This window comes from Urocitellus parryii, chromosome 12, assembly GCF_045843805.1.
Source record: "Urocitellus parryii isolate mUroPar1 chromosome 12, mUroPar1.hap1, whole genome shotgun sequence".
Taxonomy (NCBI): domain Eukaryota; kingdom Metazoa; phylum Chordata; class Mammalia; order Rodentia; family Sciuridae; genus Urocitellus; species Urocitellus parryii.
Genome location: NC_135542.1, coordinates 88,747,489 through 88,773,418, shown reverse-complemented (window position 1 = coordinate 88,773,418; position 25,930 = coordinate 88,747,489). Strand labels below are relative to the sequence as shown.

Here is a 25,930-nt window from a genome sequence, read left to right as displayed (position 1 = left end):
CTCCTGTGTGCCAGTGCACAGCTGGTGGTTTGAGAAGCATAGACTGCTGTCTTCAAAGAAGAGCAGTGGAAATGATGACTCCTCTTGAGATGATTTCGGGTAGCACACACTTCTATTTTTTTTTTTTTAAACCTCTATGTTCGTTACCATGTAGAGTAAATTCTTTGCTTCTGCTATCAGCTGGGGATGGGATTGGGTGCCAGTAACTTTAATATTAGCCTGAGTTCAGTTGATTTATTAGGGAAAATATGTTAAAGATTACTGAAGGTTTTCTTGGTCAAGTTTGTATACATTTGGAGCTGGGGATGTGGCTCAAGCGGTAGCGTGCTCGCCTGGCATGCGTGCGGCCCGGGTTCGATCCTCAGCACCACATACCAACAAAGATGCTGTGTCCGCTGATAACTAAAAAATAAATATTAAAAAATTCTCTCTCTGTCTCTCTGTCTCTCTCTCTCTCCTCTCTCACTCTCTCTTTAAAAGAAAAGTTTGTATACATTCATTCAACAAATCATTATTGATTGTTCAATATGTCTTAGACACTAAGGATATACAAATGCATGAGATCCTGACCTTGGCCTCAAGATGTTTATTATCTAGATGGAGAGACAGGTAACACAGACAGTGTGTTAAGTATTAATATATGAGTTAGCAGAGAATGCAGTGGGAGAAGAGAGGAGGGGCCTTAATTTAGCTTTGGAAGCTATTGGAGAAGGCGGTCTAGATAAAAGTTGACATCCAGAGTCCCAAATGTGAGGGGGAGGGTAGGAAAGGGTATTACAGGCAGAGGGAACAAAAGTTCAAAATCAGAGAGAGCATAGTCCATTTAGAAGTTGTAGCCATTTATGACGGATGTTTGCATTATCCAATTTTTAGTGATTATTGTTCTCCTGCTTCAGTAGTGTGGATTATTCTAACTTTACTGTGCTTGCTATAGCAGAGAAAGTTGCAGACTTTATTTTGGAGTATTACTTCTGTTTTAAAATGAAGACACCAGAAATTGCACTTTTATCTAGGAATGCTAAGGAGAAAATGTAAATGAAGCCCAACCTTTGAATTAGCAAATGACTGGTGATCAAGTGTCCAGTAAAAGAAAGAAGGTACAGTGGCACATCTGTAATCCCAGTGGCTCCGGGAGACTGAAAGGAGGATTTCGAATTCAAAGCCAGCCTTAGCAGATTAGTGAGGCATTTAACAATTCATTGAGACCCTGTCTCTAAATAAAAATATAGGGCTGGGGTTGTGGCTCAGTGGTAGAGCGCTCACCTGGCACGTATGAGACCCTGGGTTCCATCCTCAGCACCACATTAAAAAAATAAGTAAAATAAAGGTGTTGTGTCCAATTACAACTAAAAAATAAAATAAAAAAAAAATAAAAAAAGGGCTGGGGCATCAGCTCACCTGGGTTCAATCCCTGATACCAAAAAAAAAAAAAAAGAAAGAAAGAAAGAAGGTACAGCAGAGTGTGATAGTGCAAGCCAGTAGTCCTAGCCAATTGTGTGGTTGAGGCAGGAAGATTGCTTGAGCCCAGAAGTTCAAGGCCAATTTGGGCAGCTTAGCAATACCCCATCTCAAAAAAAGAAAGATGCAGTGTACAGTGTATCTTTGTCATTCAATTTTAGGGTCTGATTATGCTCTGTTTTGTTTTTAAGGCTTTAAGGCTCTGTGTGTGTGTGTAAATTTATGGTTTTATTCAGTTGGTTAGGATATTTGAGTTAGGGAGGAGGGAAAGGGGGTCTAGAATAATTGTGCCTTTTTATGGCAGAACAAAAGAAATACCTTTCATGCTGGGAGGTGGCACACACCTCTAATCCCAGCGGCTCTGGAGGCTGAGACAGGAGAATCACAAGTTCAAAGCCAGCCTCAGCAACTTAGTGAGGCGCTTAGCAACTCAGCGAGACTCTGTCTCTAAATAAAAAAATGGCTGGGTATGTGGCTCAGTGGTTAAGCATCCCTGGGTTCAATCCCTGGTCCAAAAAAAAAAAAAAAGAAAAAATATGTTTAAAAAGCTCTGATCCCACCAACTAAGTACAACAAGGCATAGTCAGGAACTTTGTTTTAGAAAGACAAGTTACTTCAACTAGACAAAATGTTTGTTCAACATCATTCACTTTGTAAAGTCTGTTTTGTTCAGATTAAGAGCATTGATTTTTGTTTTTGTTTTTTTTTCCCACATGGTCCTAGCTCCATTAAACAGAAACCTTATGTGTATTCCTTGAACAATACTGGGATTTTTACTGGATTAAACAATAACAACAAAAAGGTATATGTGAAATAGGGAAGAATAAATTTAGAAATCAGCTTGTAGATTCAGTGGTCATTTCTCAGTCATCTTTCTTACCTTTCTTATCAGAAGCAGTTGCTGCTCCTTCCTTGCACTGTGGCTTCACTTAATTTCTATGGCATTCTCTTAGCTCTCTGTCTACCTCCTTGTCCCCTCTTCCTTAACATTTTTTTTTTCTTCCTAATGCCTTCTCATCTCTTCAGCCTCCAGTGACAGAGTACTCAAAGTAGTCTGTGTATCCCTGTTCTGCCTACAGTTATTTCTTAGTGCTTTATTTTTTTTTCAAAACTTTAAATACCATAAATCCAGGTGTGGTGGAGTACCCCTATAATCCCAGTGGTTCAGAAGGCTGAGGCAGGAGGATTATGAATTCAGAGCAACTCAGTGAGACCTTGTCTGTAAATAAAATACAAAAAAGAGCTGGGAATATGGCTCAGTAGTTAAGCACCTCTGGGTTCAATTCCTGGAAACAAACAAACAAAAAAAGGTCTGGGGATGGTTCTCAGAGGTAGCATGCCCTTGGTTCAATACCCCAGTATCTGGGAGAAAAATTTATACACAAAACATTTTTATATTTAATATATAAAATATTTATGTGTATCGGACATATAATACACACTTTGTATATTATATAATATATATATTTGTTAACCTGATAATTCTTTTTTATTTTTTTGTGGAGCTGGGGGATGTATCACTGAGCTACTCACTCAGCCCAGGCCATTGTTTTGATCATTGCTGTGTTCTCATATTCTAGAATAGTGCCTAGGATATTGAAGTTGAATGAATAAATTTATTTAATTTTCAAACAAAAATATATTGGGTATATAAAGGACCACATAACAAGGGAAATATCTGTGAATAAGGTATTATTCCCGCCCCTAAGTTGCTTATAACCGAAAAAAAAAAAAGCTGTTTCTTTAGCATGATAAAGTGCTACATCATTCTGGAATTGGGGAGATTAAGGCTAGTATAAAGGGGTGTGCTTGTCATCAGAGATGAAGTCCTGCTTTGTCAGGCCTATCAATCATTTGTGCTCTTTCTGGGAGGGCAGAATTGATGATAGCTTAGTTCATTACTGGCTTTTTAGGTTACAATTCCTGATTGGTCTTGCCTTGTTAGAGCAGTTATGACCTTTTGAAGAGTTTCTTAAAAATCCCATTATCAGTCTTAATTCTTTTTGGGTGCCTTCTAGGTGTCTTCTAATATAGCCCTTGCCTCCCAGGATGAGTGAAAAGAGTTCACCAACTTTACCTTCTGCATATCTGAAATTTCTTTCTAGTAATCCTGCCCATCTACTTACGAACTATCTGGCCTTAAACCTTTCTGAGCCTGTTTCTGTACCTGTCAAATGGAGATAATGACAAATGACACCAGTCTTTGTTATGAAAATTAAATGATGAATATATAATTTAAAAAATAGAATGGAAAGTGGAAGAGGGATTGTTATTTTCTTTTTAAGTAAATACTATATATCTCTGCCCTATTTTGAAAAATATATACTTAATTGAATGTATATTTTATATGTGTATGTATATGTATCTACATATCTATATATCCTCTTCACTCCCCTGGACTGGAATTGAACCTGGGGGTGCTCCACCACTGAACTACATTCTTAGACTTCTTTATTTTGAGACAGGGTTTCACTAAGTTGCCTAGGCTGCCTCAGCCTCTCAGGTTGGTGAGATTACAGGTGTACACCACTGTATGCAGCAGAGCTTTTGCTTTTTTTTTTTTTTTTTTTTTAAAGAGAGAGAGAGAGAGAGAGAGAGAGAGAATTTTTTTAATATTTATTTTTCAGTTATCGGCGGACACAACATCTTTGTTTGTATGTGGTGCTGAGAATCGAACCCGGGCCGCACGCATGCCAGGCGAGCGCGCTACCGCTTGAGCCACATCCCCAGCCCGAGCTTTTGCTCTTAACTGTTATGCTATCTGTCTTTAGTAGGCTGAGGGGAAGAGATTGAACAAGAACTGCATCTTGTTGAACTTGAACCAAGTGTAAAGGGTTCTGACATTCTTAACGTTTATTTCTGACCATAAGCATCTTATCATTATAGCATGTGCCTTAATCCTCTGAACTGGTTCTTCCCTCAATCCAAAGAAATATATGAGCAATAGGTTAGTTGTAGTCTTCTCTTGTAGGATTGGGTATTTCCTGGGCCAGGAAATGAAGCTAAATAAATATGTGTGTCTCAGTGTTCTTTGGAACAGAAGTGGAAGTTTCTCTGATCTTTTGTGGTTATGCTTGTTTCTCCTCTTCTTCTTTTTAAAAATTTTTTAGATGTTGGTAGACCTTTATTTTATTCATTTATTTTTATGTGGTACTGAGAATCGAACCCAGGGCCCCTCACACATACTAAGTAAGTGCTCTACTATTGAGCCATAATCCCATCCCCTGTTTCTTTTCTTTTTTTTTTCTTTAAGAGAGAGAGAGAGAGAGAATTTCAATATTTATTTATTTATTTTTTAGTTTTCGGCGGACACAACATTGTTGTTTGTATGTGGTGCTGAGGATCGAACTCCAGCCGCACGCATGCCAAGAGAGCACGCTACCGCTTGAGCCACATGCTCAGCCCCTGTTTCTCTTCTTAATACAACTGGTAACAAAGAGAAGCAGAGTAGTGTACTGAGAATTTTCATGGATTATCTCAATCCTTAAACATAATCTTATAAATAGTCATTCTTTCCAGGTATGGTGGCACGTGCCTATAATCCCAGCAACTTTGGAAGCTGAGGCAGGAGAATCGCAAATTCAAGACCAGCCTGAATAATTTAGGGAGACCCTAAGCAATTTAGCGAGGCCCTGTCTCATAAGAAATAAAAGGGCTGAGGATGTAGCTCAGTGATAGAGTTCCCCTGGACTTAATCCCTCGTACCAAATAAATACATCGTCATTTTTACTCCTGTGTTTTATAGCGTCAAAGAGAGATTAGGAAATTTGCTTAAAGCTACACGGTTAATAAATAGAAGAGTTGGGATTTGAATAAAGTGGCCTGGCTTCACAGTCCATGCTTTTAAGCTTTGTGTTCTGCTCTTTCTAGGCGTCTTTGACCTGTGTGAAGTAGGTGGTACAAATTGAATATCCCTTATCTGAAATGCTTAGCATTAGAAGTGTTTCAGGCTTTGGAGTTTTTTGGATTTTGAAATATTTGCACAGATTTTTACTAGTTGAGTATCTCTAATCTAAAAATCCAACATCCATATCTTGAAACTCAAAAGGTTGCTCAACCTATGTAGGCCATGTGGTTTGAGAGGTAGAAGGGCCAGTTTTGTTTTTCCCAAAATGGCAAGATTTTGGCTAGTGACTAGAAATAAAAAGGCCTTTGATCTTTCTTGGTTCTGTTACCAACTTGTTATGTCTAGGAGTTCACTTTTCTTAGCCTTGTTGTCATCATTCATTAAACAAAGGAATTGCTCTATATGGTCTATAAGGTCCCTTTAAACTCTCAAGTTCTGGGATTGATAATAGCAAGTAAGAAGAATGACATTTTTTAGCTTGGTGTAGTGGTATTTGTGCAGTCTTAGGAACTCTGCTTTATGCAAGGATGCCAGATTTCAGTGAAGGGTTGTGCCTCCTTCCTGAAGAAGGCAGGTCTGGGCTCTTTTTTGAGATTGGTTGCCAAAGGAACTTAGCTGGTCAGCAATAGCCAGAAATGCTTGGGTACAGATAACTGAAACAAGCAGGTTTCAGTCCTTACCTCCCCTACTCCCTTGCCCCCCATCATTCCTTTCCCTTTCCTTTTCAAACTGCTAGTTCTGAACACTTTCATGTGTAGGGCACTGTTTTAAGTACTTAACAAAGTATTATATCATTTAATTTTTATAGTAAGCTTGTGAGAATAGGGCCTTTTCTAAATTTACAGATAATGAAATGGAAGGAAATAGAGTTAAATAATTTGTCCACATTTACTCAAGTAGAAAATAGAGTCAAATCTATGCTTTTAGCCACTGGGTTATACTGTCTGAGTAGGTCTAAAAGGAAAAAAAAAAAGTAGAAGGAGAACTTTAGTTTTTTGTTAGTGAGTTTTGTTTGTTTTTGTTTCGTTTTATTTAGAAATGATGGACTCTCAGAGCTGGAAAGGGCCATTAAAGTAATTTAATACAATCTTGTCTCCAGTCTGCCAACCAATTACAGGAATGCTTTCTATTGTCTCCCTGACAGATAATCATACAAATTCCCTTTGAATATCTCCATTGATGGGGGAGTGCATCACTTCTTGAAGATATTGTATTGTTGAATAGCTCTCTTTGGTGGATAACTGTTTCTTCTTTTGAATTGAAATCTAATTCAGTCTTCTCATTAATTTTAGACCAATCCCATGAACCATATAGGATAAATATAATTCATCTTCCATATACCAGTCTTGTGAACTTTTGGAGACAGTCTTCCTACCGCACATTTGCAATTTTCTTATAGCATCTAAACTTGCTTTGAATTCTGATTGATATGCACAAGAGCAATCTCTGCCTCTCACTATTTTGTAAATTCAACCTAACAAATCTTTATTTCTTGTGATAACTTAGGCACAAAGTGGACCTTTCCCACAACCTTGGAGAGTGAATAGATGGTGAGATAAGCCTTTACAATTGCATATGATTTTGGAGAATTTGTAGTCTTCTACTCTTATAATTTCTATAAGTTCAGGCTGCTGCCTTGCACACTGTTAGAAGTCACAAAATGGCTGTAAGTTTATCCCAGCTCGATGAACTGCATTTACTACATCAGACCACTAGGTGATGAACAACTCAAATCCAGACTGCCAGGGACTGTTGTGTACAAGGATGGTTTCTGTTTGGAATTGGAAAAACTATCAGAAGTCATCTGGTCTAACCTTATTAAAAGGATTTTTGGGAGTAAAGAGAGGAAATCTGTTTTTTGTGTACTTTGTTTTTCCTGGGTTTGTTTTAATTTTAGATACTGATTTTGCTAGGTTGTTTCTTTGATTTTTATACAAGAGGGGCATGGACAATCTTTAAATATATATTTCTTTAATTTTTAATTTTTCTTTTTCCATATTTTTATTGGTGCATTATAGTTATACATAATGGTGGGATTTATTGTTACATATTTGAACATGCACACAAAATAGTAATATAATTTGGCCAATGTCATTCCCCAGTATTTTCCTTTTCTCTTTCCTCTTCCGGTCTCTTTCCTCTACTCCACTGTCTCTCTTCCATGAACAGTCTTTATATGTCCAATTTTTTAAACATTTAAATTAAATTTATTTTCTAACATACAAAAACAAAATTGTACACATTCATGGTATACCATGTGATATTTAAATCAAGTTAAACATATCTATTCCCTCATATATTTCTTTCTCTTTTTTTCTTTTTTCTTTTTTTGGTACTGGAGATTGAACCTTGTGGTATTTTACCAATGAGCTAGATCCCTGGCCCTTTTTATATTTTATTTTGAAACAGGGTCTGCCTAAGTGGCTAAGGGCCTCACTGAGTTACTGAGGCTGGCCTTGAAATTGCAGTCCTCATGTGTTAGCCTCCCAAGTCACTGGGATTACATGTGTATGCCACCATCCCCAGCTCAAACATTTATTTCTTTATGGTAAAAATATTCAAAATTATTTCTTCTTTCTGTTTGAAGTATATAGGACATTATTGGTATCAATACTCATCCTTCTGTGCAAGAGCACAGCAGAAGTACTACTTTTTTTTGGTACTGGCAATTAAACCCAGGGGTGCTTTACCTCTGATATGCATCCCCATTTTTTTTTTTTTTTTTTTTTTGAGATAGGGTCTTGCTAAATTGCCAAGGCTGGTCTCTGTTTTGCAATTTTCTTGCCTCAGTCTCCTGTGTTGCTGGGATTATAGCCATGCGCCACCACACCCAGCAGCACACTAGAGCTTCTTACTCCTGTCTAACTATAACTTTGTAGCCATTGATCAACCTCTTCCACCCCTCATTCCTTCTTTCTCTCTCTATCCTGTGGTAGCTATTATTCTATTCTCAACTTACATGAGATCAGCTATTTTTATTTTCCACATATGAGTGAGATCATGCAGTACTTGGCTTTCTGTTCCTGGCTTATTTTACTTAACATAATGATCATCAGTTTCATACGTGATGCTACAAATGACAGGATTTTTTTAAAAGAGCCCATTCTTGCCAGGCACAGTGGGTCATGCCTGTTATCCAGTACCTCGGAAGCTGAGGCAGAAGGATCACAAGTTCAAAGTAAGCCTTAGCAACTTAGTGAGGCCTTAAGCAACTTAGTAAGACCCTGTCTCAAAATGAAAAGGGCTGGATGGGGCTGGGGTTGTAGCTTAGTGGTAGAACACTTGACTTGCGAATATGAAGCACTGGGTTCAATTCTCAGCACCACATAAAAATAAATAAATAAAATAAAGGTATTATGTCCATCTACAACTTAAAAAAAAAAAAGGCCTGGAGATGTGGCTCAATGGTTAAGTGTCCTGGGTACAACCCCTGGTACCAAAAAAAGAAAAAAGATTTCATTGTTTTTTATTCCCGAATAGTATTCCCTTATGCATATGTTCTGCATTTTCTTTATCCATTCATCAGTTGATGGACACTGAGGTTGTCTCCATTTCTTAGCTATTGTGAATACAATAGTACTGCAATAGACATGGCAGTGCAATGTTTTCTTTGTTCAATTTTTTGTAAACTTCATGCATGAATGATGTCTTGATTGGGTTTAGGATTCTCTCTGACACCATCCTCCCCACTGGGGATTGAACTCAGGTGTGCTTTACCACTGAGCACCATCCCCACCCCTTCATTTATTTATCTTTTCAGACAGGGTCTTGCTAAATTATCTGGGCTGGCTTTGAATGGTGATCTTCTTACCTCAGCCTCCTTAGTAGCTGGGATTACAGGAGTATGCCACTCAGCCTAGCTGGGTTCAGGATTCTTGAAATACTAGTCCTAGTCTCTATAAAGACTGTAAGCAGCTTTTCACTATCTTGATTTTCTAGTGATACAGATGAGAAGTTCAGTGAATAGGATTCTTTTTCTTTTGTGAATAATAATCTGTTGTCTCTGGAAGTTTCTGATTTTTTTTGTTCTTGCTTAGAGTTTCACCATAATATGCTAAGGTATCTTTTTTTGGAGGGTACCAGGGATTGAACTCAGGGGCACTCGACCACTGAGCCACAACCCCAGCCCTATTTTGTATTTTATTGAGAGACAGGGTCTCACTGAGTTGCTAAGTGCCTCGCTTTGCTGAGGCTGGTCCTCCTGTCTCAGCCTCCCAAGCCGCTGGGATTACAGGCATGTGCCACCACACCCAGTCAGTATCTTTTTAAAGTAACCCTGCTGGGCACTTGATGAGCTTAAATCTTTCTTAAAGGACATTGTATTGCTTTCCTTCTTTCTATTTCTAGTCTCCTTACTTTATAGAAGAAGAAACTGAAACCAAACCCAGAAAGATGAAATGTCTTGCCTATAATCATATAGTTATAATAACTTAACTCTTTGAACTAAAATTTTATTGTATTAATATTGCTTCAGTGAGTGGGCCATTTTGAATAATTTGGAAAGTTTTTAGTGAAATAGGAATTTTCGAAAGGGTTCATGGGGAGGTGAACAAGGAAGAAAAGATAATAAAATTCATTACAATTAAAATATAGCTATGGCCAGGTGTGGTGGCACACACCTGTAATCCCAGTGGCTCCAGAGCTTGAGATAGGAGGAGCAAGAATTCAAAGCCAGCCTCAGTAACAGTGAGGTGGTAAGTAACTCAGTGAGACCCTGTCTCTAAATAAAATATAAATTAGTGCTGGGGATGTGGCTCAATGGTTGAGTGCCCCTGAGTTTATTATTGGTAACCCCCCCCCCCCCAAAAAAAAATGTGGCTAGGACTGAGGATGTAGTTCAGTGGTAGAGCACCTGCTTGGCATGCATGAGGCCTTGGGTGTGATCCCCAGTATTGAAGAAAAAAAAAAAAGAAAATCTTTTTTAGTCTTTCAAAAGAAATTTTTGAAAGACTAAAAAGTTTATAAGTCCCTTACTATCACAATTAGTGAACTACCCCAAAGCTCTAAAACTGAATAAAATGAGAAAGTTGCTTAAGCACTCAGGGAATTAGATATTTTGTAGTCAGTCAGTGGATAAGAGTGGTCATGCCTGTTGTAAATATTGGAAAACATATAAATGGCATCTGAAGGCTGGCTTGGAGACAGACATCATAAACCATGTCTTATCACTGGTCTGGTTTCTGTTTTGAGTTCCATCCTGAGACCCTTTTCTGATGGGAACCACCTGTTCCTGGCTCTATTGATCTTTGGATTTCCCCAGCTCTACAGTACCTTTCAGTTTTGAAATGAAACCTACCTCAGAGGGTGAGGTCAAGTACCAAGAGGACTTTGACAGCTCACACCAGGTTGTTTTATTTTCCAGGGCTGTCTGGTATGTGTCTGCGTGAGCTGTGAGGCTCAGCAAACTGTGATAGAGAGTAATTGATGATGAATCAGCTATTGTGTAAGGCCTGGGCAGTGTCATTTCTTTGGGTGACCAGGAAAACATGAGGAAGTACGTTGTGTTTTATCCACAGAAAGTTGAAAGTTAAGAGCACAGTCCACCAGAGAGCTGCCTATGATCTCTCTGCCTTTGGTTCACTTAAGAAGGAGAGGCTTTATCTCAGCTGCTTCTTTCTTCATTTGTAGAATCTACTCACCTCCTTTTTATTCAAGCCTCTAGCCTCCTCTTGCTGCTCCATCTATAGTAAGCCTTTATAGTGTGCTTCCTAGAATTGCTGCTTTGTGAAGTGACTCCTTTAGATACCCTTCCTTCCAACTTGGCTCTTCACAAAATACAGCTTGTTTTATTCCCTTTGCTGTAAACCTGGTTTCCACCAGATTACAGCACTTCACTTGGAATCTTTACAAATAGAACTAGCTCACCCTTTAATTCACTCTTAAATGACTTTGCCTGATTGTCCTCATCCCCATTTCCCAGCACTTGGGAGCTGCTTTTTATTTTTTTATTTTATTTTATTTTATTTTTTTTTAAAGATAGAGTGAGAGAGGAGAGAGGGAGAGAGAGAGAGAATTTTTTAATATTTATTATTTTTAATTCTCGGCGGACACAACATCTTTGTTGGTATGTGGTGCTGAGGATCGAACCCGGGCCGCACGCATGCCAGGCGAGCGCGCTACCACTTGAGCCACATCCCCAGCCCGGGAGCTGCTTTTTAGACCTTAAAATATCTTTTCCCTGTTGAGATTTCTACCCAATCCTTGTGATCCTTGTTTTTTTTTTTTGTACCAAGGATTGAAGCCAAGGGTGCTTAAACACTGAGCCACATCCCCATCCTTTTATATATTTTATTTAGATTCAGGCAGGGTCTCTCTGAGTTGCTTAAGGCCTTGTTAAGTTGCTGAGGCTGGCTTTGACCTCCCTTTCTAGGCCTGTGGCCCTCCGTGGGGGTTCAGTGGCTAGAACTGACTTGGAGCCAAGGATTCAGAATAGAGTGTGGAATTAGGGGGATTGGTGTTAGCATTTTCAGATTTGGGTAGATAGGAAGCCGGAAGATGTGAACTTGAAGACTAGTGGAGTGTGGGAGGGACAAACAGAAGATATCTTTTATAGGCTTCCTCTTTTGTCCATTCTGTTTTGAAAAAAAAAAAATTTTTGTAACTTAGAGAAAAAAGGGTGATTACTAAAACACAAAAAAATCCCCAAAAGGGTAATTGCTGTTTGGGGTTGGGAGTGTGGCTCGGTGGTAAAAGGAGTGCTTGCCTAGCTCTCAAGTCTCATTGCATATCTGCAATCCCAGTTGCTTAGGAGGCTGAAGCAGGAGGATCACATATTTGAGGCTAGCCTCTCCAGTTTAGCAAAGCCCTAAGCAAGTTGGTGAGACCCTGTCTCAAAAAACAGGAAAAAAGTCGGGGCTGGGGCTGGGGCTGGGGATATAGCTCAGTGGGAAAACACCTCTGGGTTCAAAGAAACAAACAAAAAGGCCCTGGATTTGATTCCCAGCACTACAAAAAACAAACAAACAAACAAACAAACACCAGAAATATACATACACACACACACAAAAAGTATAATTTAGAAAGAATATGGCAAGTGATCTTTTTAAAAAGTCAAAATATTGTAAACATATATATGTTTTTTATTTATTTTTTTGTTTTGGCACTGGGGATTTAACCCAGGGACCCTTTACCACTAAGCTATATCTCCAGTCCTTTTTTTTTTTTTTTTTTTTTTTTTTAAGAGAGAGAGAGAGAGAGAGAGAGAATTTTTAATATTTATTTCTTAGTTTTCGGCGGACACAACATCTTTGTTTGTATGTGGTGCTGAGGATTGAACCCGGGCCGCATGCGTGCCAGGCGAGCGCACTACTGCTTGAGCCACATCCCCAGCCCCTCTCCAGTCCTTTTTATTTTTTTTATTTTGAGACAGAGTCTCCTAAATTGTTGAGGTTGACCTTGAATTTGGGATCCTCCTTCCTCAGCCTACTGGAGTTGCTAGGATTACAGGCATGTACCATTGTGCCCAGCTATAGAAAATATTTTGACTACTCCCCCCATCTCAATTATTTTTATAGTCCTTAGTGGTAACACACTGGTGTTTTAGAATGAAACTTTCAGACTACTTTTTTCCCATGAGTTTATATCCATCTGTATGAAGTGCATTTTGGTGATTTATTTACACAAATATTATTACATTTTATGTATCATTCTGGTATTTCCTTCTTTGTTTTTTTAAGTTTTTTTAGTTGTAGATGGATATAATATCTATTTTTGTGTGGTGCTAAGGATCTAACCCAGTGCCTCACAGTGCAAGGCAACTGCTCTACTACTGAGCTGCAGCCCCAGCCCCTCCTTTTTTGTTTTAAGAATGTGCCTTGCCAGTATTCCATATTAGTACATAAAGATACATTTCATTCTTTTTTAAAAAAATATTTATTTTTTTTAGTTGTAGTTGGACACAATACCTTAATTTTATTTATTTTTATGTGGTGCTGAGGATTGAACCAAGGGCCTCACATGTACTATGCGAGCACTTTACTGCTGAGCCACAACCCTAGCCCCACATCTCATTCTTTTTGGTTTCTGTATAGTGTTCCATAGACTGGCTAATAACTTTTTTTTTTTTTTTTTTGCTACCAGGGATTGAACCCATGGACAGTTAGCCACTGAGCCACATTCCCAGCCCTTTTTATTTTGAAATAGGACCTTGCCAAGTTGTTGAGGCTGGCTTTGAATTTACAATCCTTCTGCCTCAGCCTTCTAAACTGCTGGGATTACAGGCATGCACCACTACACCTGGCAATATTTAACTCCTCTATTGAGGGAGATAAGATATTTCTAGTTTTTTAATATTATAAATGATTCTTGTTTTAAATGTTGGCATTCTGCTGTTAGGCCTTTTCCACCCCCTGTGCTTTTCCTTGTACTTACTCTGAGTGATCTCAGCCTCTTTGACAGTTTGTTACCATCTACATGTGGATGATTCCCAAATCTCCAGCCCAAATCTTTCTCCAGACCAGAATATCCAACGGTTTAATGGAAAACTCCACTGGAATGTCTTTTATTCATGACAAAACACAGTCTCCTGCTTTGTTCCACTTGTTGTTTCTCCAATGCTCTATCATATACATTGTAATTTAGCATGTAATGACTGAAGCCCAAAACCTAGTAGGGATGGGTAGTCCTTCCTTCTTTCCCACATCTGATGACCAGTTAGTCACTAGGACTTGTCTTCCTTCTATCCTCAGGTTTTTATTTTCTTTTTTTCCTAAGCACTAGGAATTGAATCCAGGGCCCATTATTGCTGAGCTACATCCCCTGCTTTTTTTTTTTTTTTTTGATATAGAGCCTTGCTAAGTTGCCCAGGCTGGCCTCAAACTTGAAATGCTCCTGCCTCAGACTCCTGAGTTGCCGGGATTATAGGCATGTACCACCATACCCAGCTCCTCAATGTTTCTTTTTTTTTTTTAATTTATTTTTTATTAGTGCATTGTAATTATACATGATAGTGGGATTCATTATGCCATATTTGTATATGCATATAACATAATTTTCTTAGGCTTCTTCCTTTTCCCTTCCTTGATATTTCTTGAATATAGTCATTTTCATTTTTCATTGCTACCACCCTATACCTGGGTTTCCTAATTTAAAAAACCATATTGTGGGGCTGGGGATGTGGCTCAAGTGGTAGCGTGCTCGCCTAACATGCGTGCGGCCCGGGTTCGATCCTCAGCACCACGTACAAACAAAGATGTTGTATCTGCCGATAACTAAAAAAATAAAATTCTCTCTCTCTCTCTCCTCTCTCTCTCTCTCTCTTTAAAAAAAACCATATTGTGAGCATTTAAATGAAAAAAAAATCTATCTATCATTCTACTTACTTGAATATCTATCTATATATATTCCTACCTCCATTCCATTCTCCACACTGTAATAATCTTTATAAAATGTAAGGATGATTATGGAGTTATTCCTCTGCCTAAAAATAGTTCAGTGATATATCTGTTAGGCTTTTGTTCATGTTATCTCCACCTAGAATGCTTTCCTATTTGATTTTTGAAAGGCTGGCTTCCTTTTATTGAGATACCAGCTTTTAACATAGATGCTGTAATCTCAGTGACTTACAGCATATGCTTGTAATCTCAGTGATTTAGGAGGTTGAGGCAGGAGGATCACAAAGTTCAAGGTCAGTCTCAGCAGTTTAGTGAGACTCTCAGCATCTTGGACTCTGTATTTCAAAATAAAAGGGACTAGAATGCTCAATGGAAAATTGTCCCTGGGTTCAATCCCGTACCCCATAGCCTTACCAAAAAAAGAAAGAGAGATATACAAGCTTTTAAATGTCATCTCTTCTGAGAGGCATTCCTTAGACTGATTAATAATTTTAAAAGTAGTCACCAGATATTTTCTATTCCATTATCTTATTCTTTGAGTAATACTTAGTACTATCTGATATTTTTCTGATTTATTTGCATATTTGTTTATAGTATTCTTTAATTAGAATTTGGCCCTTGTTTATTGTCATTCTACTTACTTGATCACCTTTGGTGATTCCAGTGTTTGCCAGGATGAATTTCTAACATGCTTGACTTGAATCATCTAATGTGCTTGTGTTTAGTTTCCAAATCATGTTCATGAAACTAGAGTAAACCTGACAGGGGACTTGCCCATGATAGGGACATGTATGCTTAGGATGAAATGGAGAACCAGTGTAGGAAGTGTCACATCAGGCTGGGCAGGCAGCAACCAAAGTTGGCAGATTTAAAAGGGCCACTGAACAGGCTTTATTGAGATATCACTCCTGGGCGGAACTCCATCAGACCTCCAGAGGGGACAGGGGAAGGGTCTGAGGAGAAACTGAGTGGAAGCTCCACCAGACTGGACTTTTATGGGGCTATAGCAGGAAGGGAAAGGCTTGGGACAGGAAAAGGTGTCTCTAGGGTCCCTTGCCCCCTTGGAGTTGGTCAGGGGAGTTTGCTGAACTCCAGGATTGGCCAGGGGGTCCTGCTGATTGACAGGCGTTAGTCAGGAGATCTGGCTGATTGACAGGCATTTCCACCGGCATCTGATTGATGTTCAAAGCAGAGCGGGCTGCTTTGTTCTAAGTTGCCACCAAGTCGCCACCAAGTTGCTGCCACTGACCTAACAGGAAGATTGTTAACTCAGGTAGGAAGATTGGCTGAAGACAGAATTACTGAGAGTGGAACAAAATTGTAAGCAAGGTGAGAAGCAAAAGGCCTGAGGGATAAGGCAAGGCAAAGATGAAACAGGAAGCTGAACCATTAGGTCAGAAACCTAGAGAATCAAGATAGTGTAAGCAGGGACAGGGCCAGCAGTTCAGGATTAGGGTCATAAATCAACTTGGGGATTACTTATATCATCTTTTAGTAGTCTTACCTTTTTCATCTAGAAACAGCTTTTGAATTATCAGGTCATTGACCTACAAGTGTTTGAGTGAGATTGCATATTCTTTTCTTTGTATTTTATTTGCTACTTATTTTAAAATCAAAGTCTACCTTACCTTTCCTCCCTCAGATTCTGCTACCAGATTCTGTTACCAGATTCTGTTTTGTATTCCTTTAAATATATCAGGTTCAACTATCTCTGAAATAAGTTTCTTATATGAAAGCCTGAAGCAGTCCTGGAGTTCCATTCAGGTAGGATGAAAGGAGGGAGCACTCCTCAGACCATCTCTTCCCACTGAACCAGGCATAGGAGCTCAGCAGCCTCAGGAGTTCAAGACTCTGTTGAGACTGAATCTGGAATTTCCCTCTGAATTTTGGGAGGGGCATAAGAGTTTAGACTATAGGAAGGAATTCTATCAATAAAGCATAGTAAGAACTAGTAGAAGACTGAGTAGATACGTGTAGATGGCAGGATCTAAGGGTGTGGAGTGGATTTCAAGGTTTCTGATCTGGAATGGTCTTCAAATTAGGCAATGTTAGGGGCTCTGATATACCAAGTAGAGAGTCATTAATAGTACTAGTCCTTAGCCCTTAGATGTTCTTTGTATTTTTCTATGTAGCCTAGAGCTCTTCTATATGCTAAGAAGGAGTCAAGAGAGTAGAAACAGTACTAACTGAGAGCAGAAGTAGTTTCTCTCTTTCTTTTTTTTTTTTTTTTTTGGTACCAGAGATTGAACCCAGGGGTGTTTAACCACTGAATCACACCCCGGCTCTTTTTATTTTGAGACAGGGTCTTGCTAAGTTGCTTAGGCTGGCCTTGAACTTGTGATCTTCCTGCCTCAGTCTCTGCAGTCACTGGAATTACAGGCATACACCACTACACTCAACGAACAGTTTCTCTTTTGAAGGTTAGATGGAGTGGTTGTGTGTGCAGAGTGAATAGTCTATGGCCAGTCATCTGGCCTGTGTAAGGCAAGACATCTACACTCCCCTTCTAGGGTTCTGTTGGGAAAATTAGGTTAAGAGTCAGCAATCATGACCATTGTTCATGATTTCCCCATGTATTCCTGGTCTTTGCTTACCCCGCTGCTCTAAGCCCCAGGCTCTGATGTTCTGCCTTCTCTTTTATGGTTTAAGGCCTTCAAATTGCATATTCATTCTGAATTCTCCTTCTAGATTATTCACTCCATACCCAGCTTGGCTTTGCCCATATGTCATTCCCTAATTTTGACATTGCTATCCAGGTTTAAGTAAGGGCCTTCCTCCATTAACCCTGTTCCTAGAGCTATTATTTTTAAACTTTAATGCATAGAAATTACCCATGGAGTCAAGTGGGAGCCTGGATACTTGTTTAAGAGAGATTCCTGTTCTCTTCCTAGATATTCTGATTCATTAGATGTGAAATGGTGACCAGGAATCTAGTTTGATCATCCTCCAGGCTGATTCTGACCCTTGACATAGGTCCCTGTCAGCTCCTCATCCCTAAAAGAGCAAGAAGAGAATTTTAATCCTTTATTTGGGTTTTAAGATCCTAGAACCATAGTCTTGTTGCCTATCATGCAATGATGACAGTGTCTTATATTCTGTCCCTCCATCTCCTATGAGAGTGCCAGAACGTGAGACACCGTAGGAACAGAGCCCAGATGAGGTGGAAGACCTTAATATCTCTCCAATTGCAAATCAGTATCTTTGGGGTTTATAGAGGACTTTGGCACTGGACTTAGAGAGTAGGTTAATGTAGACCCTGAGGCTGCCAATCATACTTCAGATTTGCCTGTGGAGTTCTTCTCATTTTTATTTACATTGACTGTGCTCTGACATTGGTTTTCCTTATCTAATCTTGAAGCTGCCCTCACTCTCCATTGTGGCCATCTTCTATACTGCTTCCATCCATCTTTCTATGGACAACTTGATGTTATCTTTCTCCTTTAAAATCTTCTGTTACATCCCTATTACCTATATACTCAAGTCCAAATGTATCAGGTTGGAATAAACAATCATGAACAATTTGGCCCAAATCGTCTGAAGATCTGCAATATCTCATGTTTCTCCAATCTCATTCCAGGCTACTCTCCTCCTTCCTTACTCCTACCTTCACTTGCTTACAGTCGCTTGATCATTTTTCCAACTATTTCTGGCCTCAGGGCCTTTGCAATACCATATGGCCTTTGCCTGGAATACTTTTTACCTTGTTCTTTATCTAATTAACTATCCTTTGACTTACCATGTCAACTAATATTAGTATTTGTATAAAAAAGAGGGCAACTTTGTGTATCTATATAATCTCTTCTTAGAGATCTTTTTTGGCCACTGTTTATCAAGAAACTATCTTAGTCCCCCATTGGCTTTAGTCAGATCACTTAATGCTATTTACCTGTTTGTCTTTCTCTCCTTTTAGATTATAAGCTCCATGAGGGCAGGGGTCTTCTTGTTCATGATTGTATTTTCAGTACCTTTTGCATAAAGCCACTCAATAAGCCCTTGTTGACTAATCCATATTTTTGTTTTCTTTTTAGTATCTGTTTTGCTGCATTGTGGCTCTGCACAGCTCTTGCCCTTTGCATAAGCTGTTGCCTGTCCCAGAAATACCCTTTCTCTTATTAACTTGTCAGATTGCTTCTTGTCCTTTACTGTTTCTTTAAGCATTTCTTTGACCTTCCCAGGTTGTGCTGGTTCAACAGAGACAGTATTTTGTTCCTCTTGAATAGGCTTTCTCACCCTGTGTTGTGATTTTGCCTATGCGAAAGATAGGTGGTATTGTCTGTTTTATAGGTGACCAACTGGAGGCTCTGAGAGATTAATTAACTTGAAAATAGGAAATCTGATAATTTGAACCCTGAGAAGCCCTATCCTACAATCAGCAGATCTAGAGACACTGAAGTCAAAGGGGTGCTTATTATTATTAGTTAACACTACTGTGTATGTTCTTTAAAATATCCTGAGAGTTAAACAGTAAAATAAGTAATATTGATAAGCCATTAGTAGGGATAATAGAGAAAAAGGGTGACTGTAGTGTTCAAAGGATGATGTATATTTCATATATTTTCTTGATCATATCCTTGTTGACATTTTTTTTTTTTGATACTGGGATTGAATCCAGGGTTGCTTTACCATGGAGCTATCACCCCAGCCCTTTTTATTTTTTATTTTGAGACAGGGTCTTGCTAAGTTGCTGTGGCTGGCCTTGAACTTGTGATCCTCCTGCCTCAACCTCCCGAGTTGCTGGAATTATAGGTATGCACAACTGCGCCTTAGCTCTCCTTAGTGTCTTCTTGTGATTCTGAGAAAACTAACCTACAGCTTGGTAGAAATGATGTGGAACACTATTAAATTCAAACCAAAGCAGTTATCAATAATTAACTCATGATTTCTTAGAGGATATATGAAGAATGATGTCTGAACATTTTTTTTTTTTTTGAGGGGAACAATGTGTAGAGAGCCATCAGTACATTTTGCTTAAAAATATATCTTATGGGCTAGGGGTGTAGCTTAGTGGTAGAGTGCTTATCTGGCTTGTGTGAGGCCCTGGGAACCCAGTACCACCATCAAACAACAACAGCAATAACAACAGCAACAAAACATTGATAAAAACTAGTTGAATAAATTATAATGGATATGTTAGCTTTCGTTGCTGGGACAAATTAGTTGAGAAAATCAATTTAAATAAAGAAAGATTTTTTTTGGCTCATGGTCTCAGAGGATTCTGCCCCTGTTTAGCTGGCTCCATTGTTTTTGGGCCTGTGGTGAAGCAGTAGATCATACTGAGGAGGGCGTGGTGGAACACAGTCACTCACCTCATGGTAACCAGGAAGCAGAGAGAGGGAAAGGGGCTATGGACAGGATATCGTCTCTTAAGGGCATGCCCCTAAGGGCTCTGACCAACTGGATTCTATCTCCTACAGCTTCTACCCCTTCCCAACAGTCTATTTAGCTTTGAATCCTCAGTGAATTAATTCGTTGATGAGGTCAGAGTCCTCATGATCCCATCAGTTCCCATAATTCCCAGTTTTGAACAGTGCTGCATTAATAATCAAGTCTTCAACACATGAACTGTTGGGACATTCCAGATCCAAACCATAAAGGTGGTTATTGCCATATTATGCAGCTATCAAAAAGAATGATACAAATACATACTGGTATGGAACAATCTCTAAGACCTATTATTAAGAGATAACTAGAGAGAGGTACATAATAGTATTTATGGTTATTGTGCTAGTATTACTATTCATATGAGAAAAAAGGGCAAATTTATATACCTATTATGTACCCAGACTAAAAAAAATTGATTGATTTTGAAACTTAAGATAACCTGTGTACATCAGAATATCACACTATTTTTCTTGCTCTTCCTACCATTTGTTTTATTAGCATCTTTATTCTTCCTGTTCCGTTCAGTATAAATCTTGGAACACCCCCCCCCCCACACACACACACCCCTGCACTTTTGAGTATTGGGGATTGAACCTTAGGGCCTTACACATGCTAGACAAGTGCTATACTGCTGAGCCACATCCTCAGTCCTTTTTGAATTGGATTGGATTGAATTGAATTTATTTATTTTGGTGCTGGGTATTGAACCTAGGGGCACTTAACCACAGAGCCACATCCCCAGCCCTTTTTATTTTTTGAGACAGGATTTTACTAAGTTGCTTAGGGTCTTGCTAAGTTGTGGAAGTTCAAGTATCTTGAACTTGATATTTTTCTGCTTTAGCCTCCCAAGTCACTGGGATTACAGGTGTGCATAAACCATGCCTTGGCTAGGAGCAATCCTTTTTTTAAAAAATGTGTATGTATGTTGGTTTTGATTTCCCGAATGGAGGAAGTTCTCAAAGGAAGGAGGCATCTCTTAAGATTTTATCCTATAGTGAGTAGCATAAGATTTGCTTATTAAACATTCAACAAAGATGAGAAAGAAAGACTCTTCTATAAAAGGAATGATTGTTTTTTTCTGACACATCTTGCATACTTCTCTAGCAGGTTGTTTCTTCTCTTTGACAGACTTAAGTGTGTTGGGGGCTTGGGGAGTGGGGGAGGGGTGGGGAGAGAGGAAAGTTGGGGATGAGGAGAGGAAGGAGAGAAAGAGAAAATGAATTTGTGAATGTTTCCTGCTGAAAGCCCAGGAAAGGAGCAGAAGACAGATTGGGGCCTAAAGTCTCTGGTCAAATAGTATGTAGTTTGAGATTTCTGTGTCATAGCCCTAGGAGAACCTCAAATTTTCATCCTCTTTCTAGTATCAGGCCTGGATATTTAATCAGGTTAGCAGGTCAGCTGAACCTGAATGTGCCTTTGACGTCTTAAATTCAATAGCACATAGTAGGAATATGATAAAAAGTAATTATGATCAAAAGTGATTTTTTAATAATTTTTTTTAATATTTATTTTTTAGTTTTAGGTGGACACAATATCTTTATTTTATTTATTTATTTATTTATTTATTTATTTATTTAGTCAGTCAGTCAATCAGGGATTGAACCCAGAGGTACTTTACTGAGCTACATCCCCAGCCCGTTTTTATTTTATCTTTTTATTTTGAGACAGTGTCTCACTAAATTGCTTAGGGCCTCACTGAGTTGCTGAGGCTGGTTTTGAACTTGAGATCCTCTTGCCTCAGACTCCTAAGTTGTTGGGATTATAGCTGTGGGCCACTGTACCTGGCTCCTCCATTCCTCTTGTATCCCCTTTTCACCCTATGAGTGACCTGGCTTCTGGAAAGAAGAGGGAAAGGATGAGGGAGGATGGGAAAAGTCAAAGAACTTGGGAGGGTGTGTAGATGTGCTCTCCTTATATTCTTTCTGGAACAAAGTATGGGGAAGAAGATTTGTAAGTGGGTGGGAGAACATACACACTACCTGTACCACTTTCCTAGCACTTAATCTGAACCCTTGTTTATTATTAACCATCTCTTTATGTGCTAATCCTCTCTCACAGAGTATAAGCATGTATATGTGTAAATTTTTTTTTTTTGTATTGGGGATTAAACCTAGGGGTGCTTTCTTTACCACTGGGCTACATTCCCAGGCTTTTTTTTTTTTTTTTTGAGACAGGGTCTCACTAAGTTGCTTAGGGCCTTAGCCTTTTGAGTTGCTGGGAGAGAGAGAGAGAAAAAAAAAAAAAAGAATATAAGCTTCTGCCAGTAGCACATGACTTTCTATAGTTTTAATCACACTGGGCATTGCAGGGGTTTTTTTGGTACTAGGTATTGAACCCAGGGCACTCAACCATTGAGCTACGTCCCCAGCTCTTTTTTATATTTTATTTTGAAACCGAGTCTTGCTAAGTTGCTTAGGGCCTTGCTAATTTCCTGAGGCTGGCTTTGAACACACTGTCCTCCCGCCTCAGACTCCCGAGCTGCTGGAATTACAGGTGTGCACCACCATGGCTGGCTGGCATTGTGTTTTTTGTCTTACCCATCCTACAGGTGATATATCTTATCCATCTAACAGGTCACATGATAAGTCAAGAGTAAAGAAGGTGTCTTTGGAACTAGCTTCTTATAGCCCGAATTCTGACTCAACCACTTGTTGTGTGACCTTAGGTAAGTCATTTACCTTCCTCTGTCTGAGTTTCATCTTTAGTAAAGTAGGGATGATAATAGCACCTATTTTAAAGGATTATTATACCCAAAACTAAAAAAATAAATATTAAAGGGCTGGGGATGTGGCTCAAGCAGTAGGGCGCTCGCCTGGCATGCGTGCAGCCCGGGTTCGATCCTCAGCACCACGTACAAAGATGTTGTGTCCGCCCAAAACTCACTCTCTCTCTCTCTCTCTCTCAAAAAAAAAAAAAAAATATATATATATATATAAAGGATTATTATAAGGAATAAATAAGTTCAATTAAAATGTTTAGAATAACAACTGAGGTATAACAATAAATATGATTTAATTTGTATTTTTGAATATAAAAGATTGAACATCTTTACAAGTATATTTTGTATTTCGTATTTTTCTCTTTGACTTATTCATATCCTTTGAACATTTTTCCAATGATTTTTTTTCTTTCTTTCTTCCTTTTATCCCCCCGCCCCCCAGTGCTGGAGGTGGAACCCAGGGTAGTACTGTAGTAAACCTGTTTTGCTTTGTCTTTGTCCTCATCATCTCTTTTCAGAACTCTAGTTCCATTCTTTAACTCAAGATGGAGGTAAGGTGATTCTTATATAACAGAGCACTTACATGTCCTATTGGCAGCTGCTGCCTGACAGAAACAATAATGAAGGGTGATTAACCTTTACATAGAATGCATTAAAGCATAGTCTGGAGCACCGACACACATAAGCCCCTTATTATGAGGTTGATGCTCTGTTAGGTCCATTCCCCCAAAATTCATATACACATCCAGAACCTCTGAATGTGATCTTATTTGGAAATAGGGTTTTTGCAGATATAATCAAGTTTCAGATGATCCTATTGGCAGATCCTAATCCAATGACTTTCTAAGGAGAGAGAGAGAGAGAGAGAGATACAGATGGTCACATGACAGTGGAGGCAGAGATTAGAGTTATGCTGCTATAAGCTCAGAAATGGCTTTGCACTCCAAGGATTGCCAGCAACCACCAGAAACTAGAGACAGCAAGGAAGAACTCTTTAGAGCTTTAAGAGGGAGTGTGGGCCTATTGACACCTTAATTTCAGACTTGTAACTTCCAGAACTGTGAGATAACAAATTTCTGTTTTAAGCCATCCAATTCGTGTCAATTTGTTGTAGCAGACCTAAGGAACTAATATATGCTGTTACCATCATCTCCATGTTCAGATAAAGAAAACAGAAACCCAAAGAGGTGAGATACTTTGAGATCTCTGTAGATACTGCTCTGATTCTCTGGCTCCTGTTGGCTTTCCACCTTCCCCAACTTCTGGCAGTGCCAGAACTGAGCTCCTGATATGTCTCCCTTGTCTAACCTATTAGGCCATAGCCTTTCACCAGTTCTTACCCACTTCATATTGTAGTGCAGAAACTCATTTTAAGAGACTTCTGATGGTATCCTGACCATTATAATTGGTCTCTTTTTCACAGCTTTTCTCCTTTTTAAATTATTTTTAATGCAGTCAGACTTGATGTGACAAGATTGGGGATATCCCTCAGCTGATTCTGGCCATTGTTTTTATGATTCCTGCTTCTGGCCAGTTGTATCTTTTAGAATTTCTGTTCTGATAGCTCAGATTTTGTGTTTTTATTTGAAGTTTTCAGGATCTCACACACAGTTTTCAGAACATGGCTATGAGCAGAAAAGGAGCAACTGTGTGGCTGCACCAGCTGTGAGGGTCATCAGTCATCATGTTATTGATGAACTCAACCCATCACAGTGGTTCTTTCCCTTGCACAAAGGAAGTGAGGGGTGGAAGGCATTCTCTGAACCAGCTCATCTTGAATAGCTCCTTGACTGCTTATGGACTCTTCTGCTCCCATCTCATTGCTGGCTGAGTTTTGCAGTATAGACCTTTGGCTGTGGATCCTGCTTTTATTCCCAGCTACTCTCACTAGACTGTGAGCTCCAGGAATATGGGAACCATATCTGTTTAGTTCGTTACTCAGGATGAGCAAAGACCTGGCACTTACTAGCCCCTCAGGAAGTGTTTGCTGAATGAAGAAATGAATATTGACCTTGAAGATTCAGACTCTTGATTTTTCTTGCCTCTTCCTGAAGCAAAGGGCCAAATTAAAAACTTTAAAGTTTAAAGCATTTGAGCACTTAGTGTATATATCAAAATCAGTATTGAATGCAAAAAAGTATAAGGAAATACAGCAAAGAATTAGGAAGATGTAGTAAAATTCTGATTTTTATTGTAGTGACTACTTTGATAAATATAAAATAATTTAAGGGCTGGGGTTGTGGCTCAAATGGTAGAATGCTTGCCTAGCATGTGTGAGGCACTGGGTTTGATCCTCAGCACCACATAAAAATAAAATAAAGATATTGTGTCCACCTAAAACTAAAAAATAAACATTTAAAAAAATAATTTAAAATAATTGTTGTCATAGTCTCTGCCAGTTTCCTAAGCACATACTGTTGGGTAATCCTGCCTGGACTAGTCACTTCCTCACCTAGACTTCACTTTCAGTTCTTTATACCACCTGCTGAAGCTGCCAGCCAGCCTTTTCCACCCACAAGAGGTGTCTGGCTCCTGAGAACCCAGGCTGGCTGGTATTCCTGGCTCCCCAGGGGCTTTCCAGGAAAGTCAAGTTGAATATACACACAAAAATGCTAAAGAATACCTGGCAATGAGAATCCCAATGCTGAATGGTGATTTATAGTGAGCACAGCACATTGTGCCAGGTGATTATACTAAGGCTGATTTTAGCATAATAATCTGCTTCTGTGATCCTGTATATGGTAAGCCTAGAAATTACTCTGTGATCCTCCTTTCTGGATTATGGAGAGAGAAATTAGGATGCAGGTCCTTTCTACTTCCTGTGTTTAATCTGTGCCTCATTGAGACCATTTTGAAAGGAAAAGAAAAATGTGATGTTGGAAATGGGGCCCAGGCCTCCCATAGACTGTTCCAAGGCTCTGACTATCCTCAAATTCTATTGCTTGATTCCAAAGAGTTTAAAATAGTGTTGGAAACCTCCTAGGAAAAAAAGTATCACTATAACTTCCTGGCTAAGGAAGTGGTGTGTGCTGGCTATAGCAGGAGGGGCAGCCAAGGCTCCCAAGTTCTATTCTGGACCTGTTACTGATTTGAGGTATGACAGCAATCCGAGCTGACATTCTGTAGATCTGATTTCTCATCTTCATCTCAGAGAGTCATGGAGGCTGTGTTCCCAAGGAAAGAGGTGACACT

At 39.1% G+C, this 25,930-nt stretch overlaps 1 long non-coding RNA gene across 6 annotated transcripts in view; it reads left to right on the top strand.

Moving 5' to 3' along the window:
- Positions 1–25,930, top strand: part of LOC113194148 (uncharacterized) — a 49,074-nt gene that overhangs the window by 5,800 nt on the left and 17,344 nt on the right. For 5 of the 6 annotated variants that reach the window (XR_013342290.1, XR_013342291.1, XR_013342293.1 and 2 more), the window contains exons 4-5: positions 19,307–19,383; positions 22,593–22,684. This is a non-coding gene — a long non-coding RNA (uncharacterized LOC113194148). The remainder of the gene's footprint in view (positions 1–19,306; positions 19,384–22,592; positions 22,685–25,930) is intronic. The other variant, XR_013342294.1, reaches the window with a different exon arrangement.